The sequence below is a fragment of the Salmo salar genome, chromosome ssa17 (assembly GCF_905237065.1).
Source record: "Salmo salar chromosome ssa17, Ssal_v3.1, whole genome shotgun sequence".
NCBI classification, from domain to species: Eukaryota; Metazoa; Chordata; class Actinopteri; order Salmoniformes; family Salmonidae; genus Salmo; species Salmo salar.
In genome coordinates this window covers 60,273,041-60,285,110 of record NC_059458.1, presented here as the reverse complement: position 1 = coordinate 60,285,110, position 12,070 = coordinate 60,273,041, and the positions used below count along the sequence as shown (strand labels likewise).

The 12,070-nt window shown below is 47.1% G+C and overlaps 1 protein-coding gene across 2 annotated transcripts in view; it reads left to right on the top strand.

Annotated features, from left to right (window-relative positions):
* The window catches only part of LOC106576221 (carbohydrate sulfotransferase 11), an 80,412-nt gene that overhangs the window by 60,180 nt on the left and 8,162 nt on the right, over positions 1–12,070 (top strand). The window lies entirely within an intron of this gene.

The window sequence follows — 12,070 nt, the reverse complement described above, 5'->3', positions numbered from 1 at the left end:
TAAATGTAATAGTCTCAAGGGGCTTCTTAGCTGTGGATTAGGAGAGAATAGGTGAAAACAAACACACACACACACACACACACTCACACTCACTCTGACTGAAGGAGTTTGATGTCAATCAGCTCATTCAGTGATGTATTGACCCATTCAGTAGACCTACACTTCCATCCAGACGTGACTCAGCCAGGTCCTGGTCAATAACATGATCCTGTCTGTTATGTAACAAACTTCTCTCTCTTTTAATGGACTAGGGCCTGTAAGGGCAAGGGTTGGGTGTGTGTAATGGAAGTCTATCGTTATGAGAGAGGTGAACGGCAGGGGTACTATATATGTTCTGTGTGTTTTCTGTAGGCTAATGCATAGGATGCCAAGAGCTTACTGTGTATCTTTGTTTTGGTGTTGTATACTGTAGCTGATTGAAATGGAGGGTATTGTAAGGTGCAGTGGCAGATTTAGGTACAGGCAGGGCGGCATCTTGCCTGGGGCGCCTGCACAAAATAAAATTGGAATGGTGACATTTTGAGCGATCGGTTTTCTATCGCTCATTTGCACGTCACGTTAGTGATATCATGTCACCGTGTGGGACTGTGGGTCAATTAACCTTGTCGGAGTGGTCGCCCTGTTTCTAGTTCGTGAGCTAGGCAGGTTATTGACTGGGAAGGTCTCCCACTCAGAGGTACGAGATGGGGAGGGGGGCAGGGGTAGGTTGACCTCAGGTCTCCCCACTGGAAGCCCGAGGTAGTAGGAGCGGGGGTAGGTTGACCTCAGGTCTCCCCACTGGAATCCCGAGGTAGGAGGAGCGGGGGTAGATTGACCTCAGGTCTCCCCACTGGAAGCCCGAGGTAGGGGGGCAGGGGTAGGTTGACCTCAGGTCTCCCCACTGGAAGCCCGAGGTAGGGAGGGCGGAGGTAGGTTGAACTCAGGTCTCCCCACTGGAAGCCCGAGGTAGGGGGGGCAGGGGTAGGTTGACCTCAGGTCTCCCCACTGGAAGCCCGAGGTAGGGGGGCGGGGGTAGGTTGACCTCAGGTCTCCCCACTGGAAGCCCGAGGTAGTAGGAGCGGGGGTAGGTTGACCTCAGGTCTCCCCACTGGAATCCCGAGGTAGGAGGAGCGGGGGTAGATTGACCTCATGTCTCCCCACTGGAAGCCCGAGGTAGAAGGAGCGGGGGTAGGTTGACCTCAGGTCTCCCCACTGGAAGCCCGAGGTAGGATGGCAGGGGTAGGTTGACCTCAGGTCTCCCCACTGGAAGCCCGAGGTAGGGAGGGCGGAGGTAGGTTGAACTCAGGTCTCCCCACTGGAAGCCCGAGGTAGGGGGGGCAGGGGTAGGTTGACCTCAGGTCTCCCCACTGGAATCCCGAGGTAGGGGGGCCGGGGTAGGTTGACCTCAGGTCTCCCCACTGGAAGCCCGAGGTAGGGAGGGCGGGGAATCTATCTATAGCGCACCTCTAACTTTGTACAGTACTAATGCAATTGTAAAATCAGTCACACTACGAAACGCTACCAAATAAACCACAATTCATTCATAATACTGTGAATATAGTTTCACAGACATACTGTTGCATTTCTTTCTGGTTTGTTCGAAATGGTTAAGAATAATATAAAACCAGTCTGCACAGCACCAAGGTGAACTGGTTTAGTCTTGACTCTTGGTTGACAGTGTTGGGGGATGGGTAATGTAGTCTTGACTCTTGGTTGACAGTGTTGGGGGATGGGTAATGTAGTCTTGACTCTTGGTTGACAGTGTTGGGGGATGGGTAATGTAGTCTTGACTCTTGGTTGACAGTGTTGGGGGATGGGTAATGTAGTCTTGACTCTTGGTTGACAGTGTTGGGGAATGGGTAATGTATTGATGCTCCAGTGCCAAATCAACACATTTGTTACTTCTTTTTCATCTTACATCTTTGTATATATTTTTTATATTTATATAGTATTAAATGTTATGATTATTTATTTGTGTTGTTGCAAATGTCTGAATAAAAATTACAGTTAGTACAGAATGGTGTTTTTGTTGTATGTAGACACTGGCAAGGTGTGTACATACAGTAATATATGCCTCAGGGAGAAGTTTGTTGAATGTAATTGTTGTGACATATAGAGTAGAGAATAAGGCGTGGGTGGGTTGAAGTACCCGTGGTCTGAAATACATGAAGTACATTGAGCCTGTTTTGGTATGGGGCTCTACATGGAAACACACACATGGAAGAGGTAGAACAATTGCAAAGTTGGAGCCATTTCAGAGTTTAATCAGATGTATACAGTAGGTTCAGGAGCGGGATTTACAGCTGGAGGTTTTTGTCCATTTCAGACTGGAATGCAGATGATGTCGCGCCCACAATTATGGCTGTCTGCCCTTTCTCCTTTCCCTGTCTGTCCTTCTCCCTCTTTCCTTCCCTCCCCTCTACCTGTCTGTCTCCTGTCCCTGTCATTACTGTAGTACAGGTTTATTACAGTAGTCCAGTCCAGAGAGGAGGAGGTTGGTCCTTCTGCCCTCTGGTTCTCCTCTCCCTGCTGCCTCCTCAGGAGAGTCCACTCACCAGGGTTAATGATGCACATCTTATAGCTTCCTTTACACTTCTTTAAAAAATATTTTTTAGCACTCTCTGTCCCTGTCTCTCTTTCTCTTTCTCTTAGTCTTCTCTCTCTCTCTCTCCCTCCCTCCATCTCAAGCTCTCTCTCCCACTCTGTAACACACATCCTACATTTGCTCTAAAACAGAGTGAATCAAGTTGTACTGTATTCATGTGGGCCGCCAGCCTTTAGTCTCTCCTTCCCCTCCTCCCCTCTCCTCTAGTACGTCACCTGTGCCTATAAAGAGTTAGTCGTTAGTGTTTGCGACCATCAGCAGATCTGCAATGGGCTATTTATTATAGCTGCGCTGTGCAGAAGAGGAGCAATCGCATATTTCAACATCATAACAAACCTCAGTAAGACTGTTAAGTCAATTATGAAATGAAACATGGAAACGCAGATATTAATAGCTCCTTATTACTCACACATTTCACTCACAAAAGTGCAGTTACAGGAGAGAACGCTTTTGTGAATACAAAAACACAGTCTCTTGGCTCATCACCGAAGGCTAGTTTGATGTGTGGAAATGTGACAGGCTTGACTTGATATTAGCATATTCATATATCAGGGAATAAATGGATTTATGGAGTCAGGGAGGGACATACTGATTTTAGCAAACTGGAAATGTTGCTGCATACACACGCAGTACACACTAATGTGGTTCGAGGGTTGTGTGTCAGTTGTACTACTCTGACAACTATCAGACGGGCTGCCGTTTTTGATTGACAGCGCACCCTGAGGGAATGGAACAAGAGATGCTGTTGGAGACTACAGACATCACACACACAGAATCTCAATCGACAAGGACTTTATTGTAGGTACAGAGGAAGTGCTGATCTGATACAAGGGTTTGAGAAACCACTTGACTACAGAGAGGGAGAGACTGTCAAAGAGCGATGGCTCATCCAGATAGCTAACACAGAGGAGCGCTGTGCTCATGTACTTACCGGTATGCAGACTGAATGTCTGCACTGTTACTCTACAGTAGGTTGCTGTAGGTTGAGACTCAGAGACAGACTTGGATCGTGTCTGTTCTCCCATAGGAACAGCATGGCAGAATCACTTAGGGCCTGTGAGCTCTGACATCCATCACTGTAGGCTGTCTCTATGGAGAGACACATCTCTGATATTCTTTTCTATCTCTCCATCTCCTCCTCCTCCCATCATTAACACCACATAAGAGCTTCCCTCGCTCCTCAGATAGGAGAGGAGATAAAACGACAGGAAGATAACTATCCAACGGGCAGGGGGAGACATGCCAAGATTCTCTCTCTCTCCTCTGTCACCCTGTTAATTATAGTGCTTGTTCTTCACTGAGAGAGATGGAGAGATGTTCTTTCGCTCCATGAAGTTGTGCTCAGTGTGATCTAGGGCCTTTATAGCGCTGCGAGGAGCAAAAGTGAAAATTCCACTTAACAAAGAGCTGGTATTCAGTGTCTCTCCCTCCCAGTCAGCTTTGATGTGATGTGGCATGACAATGGAGATAAGACAAAGAAAAAGAGGGGGAGAAAAAAGATGATGAGGAGGAGGAGGGTGTCACTTTTTTCCCTCCGACTCATTCATTATCAAGCATCACTTGTTTGTTGAGTCAGTCTCTCGGGCCTCTCAAACTAATTTGCGGAGAAGTGAAGTTGACATGTCGAAAAATAGAGAGGGAGATGGTAGAGAGAGAAGAGAGAGATGACATGGAGACAGAGAGGGAGATGGTAGAAAGAGAAGAGAGAGATGACATGGAGACAGACAGAGAGGGAGATGGTAGAAAGAGAAGAGAGAGATGACATGGAGACAGATAGAGAGGGAGATGGTAGAGAGATGACATGGAGACAGATAGAGAGGGAGATGGTAGAAAGAGAGGAGAGAGATGAAATGGAGACAGATAGAGAGGGAGATGGTAGAGAGATGACATGGAGACAGATAGAGAGGGAGATGGTAGAAAGAGAGGAGAGAGATGACATGGAGACAGACAGAGAGGGAGATGGTAGAAAGAGAAGAGAGAGATGACATGGAGACAGATAGAGAGGGAGATGGTAGAGAGATGACATGGAGACAGATAGAGAGGGAGATGGTAGAAAGAGAGGAGAGAGATGACATGGAGACAGATAGAGAGGGAGATGGTAGAAAGAGAGGAGAGAGATGACATGGAGACAGATATAGAGGGAGATGGTTGAAAGAGAAGAGAGAGATGACATGGAGACAGATAGAGAGGGAGATGGTAGAAAGAGAGGAGAGAGATGACATGGAGACAGATAGAGAGGGAGATGGTAGAAAGAGAAGAGAGAGATGACATGGAGACAGATAGAGAGGGAGATGGTAGAGAGAGAGGAGAGAGATGACATGGAGACAGATAGAGAGGGAGATGGTAGAAAGAGAGGAGAGAGATGACATGGAGACAGAGAGGGAGATGGTAGAAAGAGATGACATGGAGACAGATAGAGAGGGAGATGGTAGAAAGAGAAGAGAGAGATGACATGGAGACAGATAGAGAGGGAGATGGTAGAGAGAGAGGAGAGAGATGACATGGAGACAGATAGAGAGGGAGATGGTAGAGAGAGAGGAGAGAGATGACATGGAGACAGATAGAGAGGGAGATGGTAGAAAGAGAGGAGAGAGATGACATGGAGACAGATAGAGAGGGAGATGGTAGAAAGAGAGGAGAGAGATGACATGGAGACAGATAGAGAGGGAGATGGTAGAAAGAGAGGAGAGAGATGACATGGAGACAGATAGAGAGGGAGATGGTAGAAAGAGAAGAGAGAGATGACATGGAGACAGATAGAGAGGGAGATGGTAGAAAGAGAAGAGAGAGATGACATGGAGACAGATAGAGAGGGAGATGGTAGAAAGAGAAGAGAGAGATGACATGGAGACAGATAGAGAGGGAGATGGTAGAGAGAGAAGAGAGAGATGACATGGAGACAGATAGAGAGGGAGATGGTAGAAAGAGAGGAGAGAGATGACATGGAGACAGATAGAGAGGGAGATGGTAGAAAGAGAAGAGAGAGATGACATGGAGACAGATAGAGAGGGAGATGGTAGAAAGAGAAGAGAGAGATGACATGGAGACAGATAGAGAGGGAGATGGTAGAAAGAGAAGAGAGAGATGACATGGAGACAGATAGAGAGGGAGATGGTAGAGAGAGAAGAGAGAGATGACATGGAGACAGATAGAGAGGGAGATGGTAGAGAGAGAGGAGAGAGATGACATGGAGACAGATAGAGAGGGAGATGGTAGAGAGATGACATGGAGACAGATAGAGAGGGAGATGGTAGAAAGAGAGGAGAGAGATGACATGGAGACAGATAGAGAGGGAGATGGTAGAGAGATGACATGGAGACAGATAGAGAGGGAGATGGTAGAGAGATGACATGGAGACAGACAGAGAGGGAGATGGTAGAAAGAGAGGAGAGAGATGACATGGAGACAGATAGAGAGGGAGATGGTAGAAAGAGAGGAGAGCGATGACATGGAGACAGATAGAGAGGGAGATGGTAGAGAGATGACATGCAGACAGATAGAGAGGGAGATGGTAGAAAGAGAGGAGAGAGATGACATGGAGACAGATAGAGAGGGAGATGGTAGAAAGAGAGGAGAGAGATGACATGGAGACAGATAGAGAGGGAGATGGTAGAAAGAGAGGAGAGAGATGACATGGAGACAGATAGAGAGGGAGATGGTAGAGAGATGACATGGAGACAGATAGAGAGGGAGATGGTAGAAAGAGAGGAGAGAGATGACATGGAGACAGATAGAGAGGGAGATGGTAGAGAGATGACATGGAGACAGATAGAGAGGGAGATGGTAGAAAGAGAGGAGAGAGATGACATGGAGACAGATAGAGAGGGAGATGGTAGAGAGATGACATGGAGACAGATAGAGAGGGAGATGGTAGAGAGAGAGGAGAGAGATGACATGGAGACAGATAGAGAGGGAGATGGTAGAGAGAGAGGAGAGAGATGACATGGAGACAGATAGAGAGGGAGATGGTAGAAAGAGAAGAGAGAGATGACATGGAGACAGATAGAGAGGGAGATGGTAGAGAGAGAGGAGAGAGATGACATGGAGACAGATAGAGAGGGAGATGGTAGAGAGAGAGGAGAGAGATGACATGGAGACAGATAGAGAGGGAGATGGTAGAGAGAGAGGAGAGAGATGACATGGAGACAGATAGAGAGGGAGATGGTAGAGAGATGACATGGAGACAGATAGAGAGTGAGATGGTAGAAAGAGAAGAGAGAGATGACATGGAGACAGATAGAGAGGGAGATGGTAGAAAGAGAGGAGAGAGATGACATGGAGACAGATAGAGAGGGAGATGGTAGAAAGAGAAGAGAGAGATGACATGGAGACAGATAGAGAGGGAGATGGTAGAAAGAGATGACATGGAGACAGATAGAGAGGGAGATGGTAGAAAGAGAAGAGAGAGATGACATGGAGACAGATAGAGAGGGAGATGGTAGAGAGAGAGGAGAGAGAAGACATGGAGACAGAGAGGGAGATGGTAGAAAGAGAGGAGAGAGATGACATGGAGACAGAGAGGGAGATGGTAGAAAGAGATGACATGGAGACAGATAGAGAGGGAGATGGTAGAAAGAGAAGAGAGAGATGACATGGAGACAGACAGAGAGGGAGATGGTAGAAAGAGAGGAGAGAGATGACATGGAGACAGATAGAGAGGGAGATGGTAGAAAGAGAGGAGAGAGATGACATGGAGACAGATAGAGAGGGGGATGGTAGAGATGACATGGAGACAGATAGAGAGGGAGATGGTAGAAAGAGAGGAGAGAGATGACATGGAGACAGATAGAGAGGGAGATGGTAGAGAGATGACATGGAGACAGATAGAGAGGGAGATGGTAGAAAGAGAAGAGAGAGATGACATGGAGACAGATAGAGAGGGAGATGGTAGAAAGAGAAGAGAGAGATGACATGGAGACAGATAGAGAGGGAGATGGTAGAAAGAGAAGAGAGAGATGACATGGAGACAGATAGAGAGGGAGATGGTAGAGAGAGAGGAGAGAGATGACATGGAGACAGATAGAGAGGGAGATGGTAGAGAGAGAGGAGAGAGATGACATGGAGACAGATAGAGAGGGAGATGGTAGAGAGAGATGACATGGAGACAGATAGAGAGGGAGATGGTAGAAAGACAAGAGAGATGACATGGAGACAGATAGAGAGGGAGATGGTAGAAAGAGAGGAGAGAGATGACATGGAGACAGATATAGAGGGAGATGGTAGAAAGAGAGGAGAGAGATGACATGGAGACAGATAGAGAGGGAGATGGTAGAAAGAGAGGAGAGAGATGACATGGAGACAGATAGAGAGGGAGATGGTAGAGAGAGAGGAGAGAGATGACATGGAGACAGATAGAGAGGGAGATGGTAGAGAGAGAAGACATGGAGACAGATAGAGAGGGAGATGGTAGAAAGAGAAGAGAGAGATGACATGGAGACAGATAGAGAGGGAGATGGTAGAGAGAGGAGAGAGATGACATGGAGACAGATAGAGAGGGAGATGGTGAGAGAGATGACATGGAGACAGAGAGGGAGATGGTGAGAGAGAGATGACATGGAGACAGATAGAGAGGGAGATGGTAGAGAGATGACATGGAGACAGATAGAGAGGGAGATGGTAGAAAGAGAAGAGAGAGATGACATGGAGACAGATAGAGAGGGAGATGGTAGAAAGAGAGGAGAGAGATGACATGGAGACAGATAGAGAGGGAGATGGTAGAGAGAGAGGAGAGAGATGACATGGAGACAGATAGAGAGGGAGATGGTAGAGAGAGATGACATGGAGACAGATAGAGAGGGAGATGGTAGAAAGAGAAGAGAGAGATGACATGTAGACAGATAGAGAGGGAGATGGTAGAAAGAGAGGAGAGAGATGACATGGAGACAGATATAGAGGGAGATGGTAGAAAGAGAGGAGAGAGATGACATGGAGACAGAGAGGGAGATGGTAGAAAGAGATGACATGGAGACAGATAGAGAGGGAGATGGTAGAAAGAGAAGAGAGAGATGACATGGAGACAGACAGAGAGGGAGATGGTAGAAAGAGAGGAGAGAGATGACATGGAGACAGATAGAGAGGGAGATGGTAGAAAGAGAGGAGAGAGATGACATGGAGACAGATAGAGAGGGGGATGGTAGAGATGACATGGAGACAGATAGAGAGGGAGATGGTAGAAAGAGAGGAGAGAGATGACATGGAGACAGATAGAGAGGGAGATGGTAGAGAGATGACATGGAGACAGATAGAGAGGGAGATGGTAGAAAGAGAAGAGAGAGATGACATGGAGACAGATAGAGAGGGAGATGGTAGAAAGAGAAGAGAGAGATGACATGGAGACAGATAGAGAGGGAGATGGTAGAAAGAGAAGAGAGAGATGACATGGAGACAGATAGAGAGGGAGATGGTAGAGAGAGAGGAGAGAGATGACATGGAGACAGATAGAGAGGGAGATGGTAGAGAGAGAGGAGAGAGATGACATGGAGACAGATAGAGAGGGAGATGGTAGAGAGAGATGACATGGAGACAGATAGAGAGGGAGATGGTAGAAAGACAAGAGAGATGACATGGAGACAGATAGAGAGGGAGATGGTAGAAAGAGAGGAGAGAGATGACATGGAGACAGATATAGAGGGAGATGGTAGAAAGAGAGGAGAGAGATGACATGGAGACAGATAGAGAGGGAGATGGTAGAAAGAGAGGAGAGAGATGACATGGAGACAGATAGAGAGGGAGATGGTAGAGAGAGAGGAGAGAGATGACATGGAGACAGATAGAGAGGGAGATGGTAGAGAGAGAAGACATGGAGACAGATAGAGAGGGAGATGGTAGAAAGAGAAGAGAGAGATGACATGGAGACAGATAGAGAGGGAGATGGTAGAGAGAGGAGAGAGATGACATGGAGACAGATAGAGAGGGAGATGGTAGAGAGATGACATGGAGACAGAGAGGGAGATGGTAGAGAGAGATGACATGGAGACAGATAGAGAGGGAGATGGTAGAGAGATGACATGGAGACAGATAGAGAGGGAGATGGTAGAAAGAGAAGAGAGAGATGACATGGAGACAGATAGAGAGGGAGATGGTAGAAAGAGAGGAGAGAGATGACATGGAGACAGATAGAGAGGGAGATGGTAGAGAGAGAGGAGAGAGATGACATGGAGACAGATAGAGAGGGAGATGGTAGAGAGAGATGACATGGAGACAGATAGAGAGGGAGATGGTAGAAAGAGAAGAGAGAGATGACATGTAGACAGATAGAGAGGGAGATGGTAGAAAGAGAGGAGAGAGATGACATGGAGACAGATATAGAGGGAGATGGTAGAAAGAGAGGAGAGAGATGACATGGAGACAGATAGAGAGGGAGATGGTAGAAAGAGAGGAGAGAGATGACATGGAGACAGATAGAGAGGGAGATGGTAGAAAGAGAAGAGAGAGATGACATGGAGACAGATAGAGAGGGAGATGGTAGAAAGAGAAGAGAGAGATGACATGGAGACAGATAGAGAGGGAGATGGTAGAGAGAGAGGAGAGAGATGACATGGAGACAGATAGAGAGGGAGATGGTAGAGAGAGAGGAGAGAGATGACATGGAGACAGATAGAGAGGGAGATGGTAGAGAGAGATGACATGGAGACAGATAGAGAGGGAGATGGTAGAAAGACAAGAGAGATGACATGGAGACAGATAGAGAGGGAGATGGTAGAAAGAGAGGAGAGAGATGACATGGAGACAGATAGAGAGGGAGATGGTAGAGAGAGAGGAGAGAGATGACATGGAGACAGATAGAGAGGGAGATGGTAGAGAGAGATGACATGGAGACAGATAGAGAGGGAGATGGTAGAGAGATGACATGGAGACAGATAGAGAGGGAGATGGTAGAAAGAGAAGAGAGAGATGACATGGAGACAGATAGAGAGGGAGATGGTAGAAAGAGAGGAGAGAGATGACATGGAGACAGATAGAGAGGGAGATGGTAGAGAGAGAGGAGAGAGATGACATGGAGACAGATAGAGAGGGAGATGGTAGAGAGAGATGACATGGAGACAGATAGAGAGGGAGATGGTAGAGAGATGACATGGAGACAGATAGAGAGGGAGATGGTAGAAAGAGAAGAGAGAGATGACATGTAGACAGATAGAGAAAGAGAGGAGAGAGATGACATGGAGACAGATATAGAGGGAGATGGTAGAAAGAGAGGAGAGAGATGACATGGAGACAGATAGAGAGGGAGATGGTAGAAAGAGAGGAGAGAGATGACATGGAGACAGATAGAGAGGGAGATGGTAGAAAGAGAGGAGAGAGATGACATGGAGACAGATAGAGAGGGAGATGGTAGAAAGAGAGGAGAGAGATGACATGGAGACAGATAGAGAGGGAGATGGTAGAGAGAGAGGAGAGAGATGACATGGAGACAGAGAGGGAGATGGTAGAGAGAGATGACATGGAGACAGATAGAGAGGGAGATGGTAGAGAGATGACATGGAGACAGATAGAGAGGGAGATGGTAGAAAGAGAGGAGAGAGATGACATGGAGACAGATAGAGAGGGAGATGGTAGAGAGAGAGTAGAGAGATGACATGGAGACAGATAGAGAGGGAGATGGTAGAGAGAGATGACATGGAGACAGATAGAGAGGGAGATGGTAGAGAGATGACATGGAGACAGATAGAGAGGGAGATGGTAGAAAGAGAAGAGAGAGATGACATGGAGACAGATAGAGAGGGAGATGGTAGAAAGAGAGGAGAGAGATGACATGGAGACAGATACAGTAGAAAGACAGAGGGAGATTAACATGCCTTGTTAAACTAGCTCAGTCCTGTCTCTCTGCTGTGTACGGCTGTAGCTCAGTCCTGTCTCTCTGCTGTGTACGGCTGTAGCTCAGTCCTGTCTCTCTGCTGTGTACGGCTGTAGCTCAGTCCTGTCTCTCTGCTGTGTACGGCTGTAGCTCAGTCCTGTCTCTCTGCTGTGTACGGCTGTAGCTCAGTCCTGTCTCTCTGCTGTGTACGGCTGTAGCTCAGTCCTGTCTCTCTGCTGTGTACGGCTGTAGCTCAGTCCTGTCTCTCTGCTGTGTATGGCTGTAGCTCAGTCTTCATCCAAGGTTCCTGAATACGAAGGAACCACCACAGCCTTCCAACTACTCTACTATATAATGTAAACACACAGTACAGTTCCTGTCCATACCTGTGTTTAGGACAGGAACTCAGAGACAAAGGGTTTGTCTGAAATAGCACCCTATTTCCTATAGTGCACTACTTTGGGGCCCAGGGCCTGATCAAAAGTAATGCACTATGTAGGGATTTTGATGCAAATTTTAGATGCACAATAGACTTAACCCGTGGGACCATAACAGCAGTAGTAGTAATATCGCAGAGTTGATGTTTCTATCACCCATGACCATCAGTCTCTGATGACCTCTTAAAGGGAATGGGTGTTACTTAAAGGGTAATGGACTGTGACATGATAACCCCACCGCGTCTGCTCTTTTGA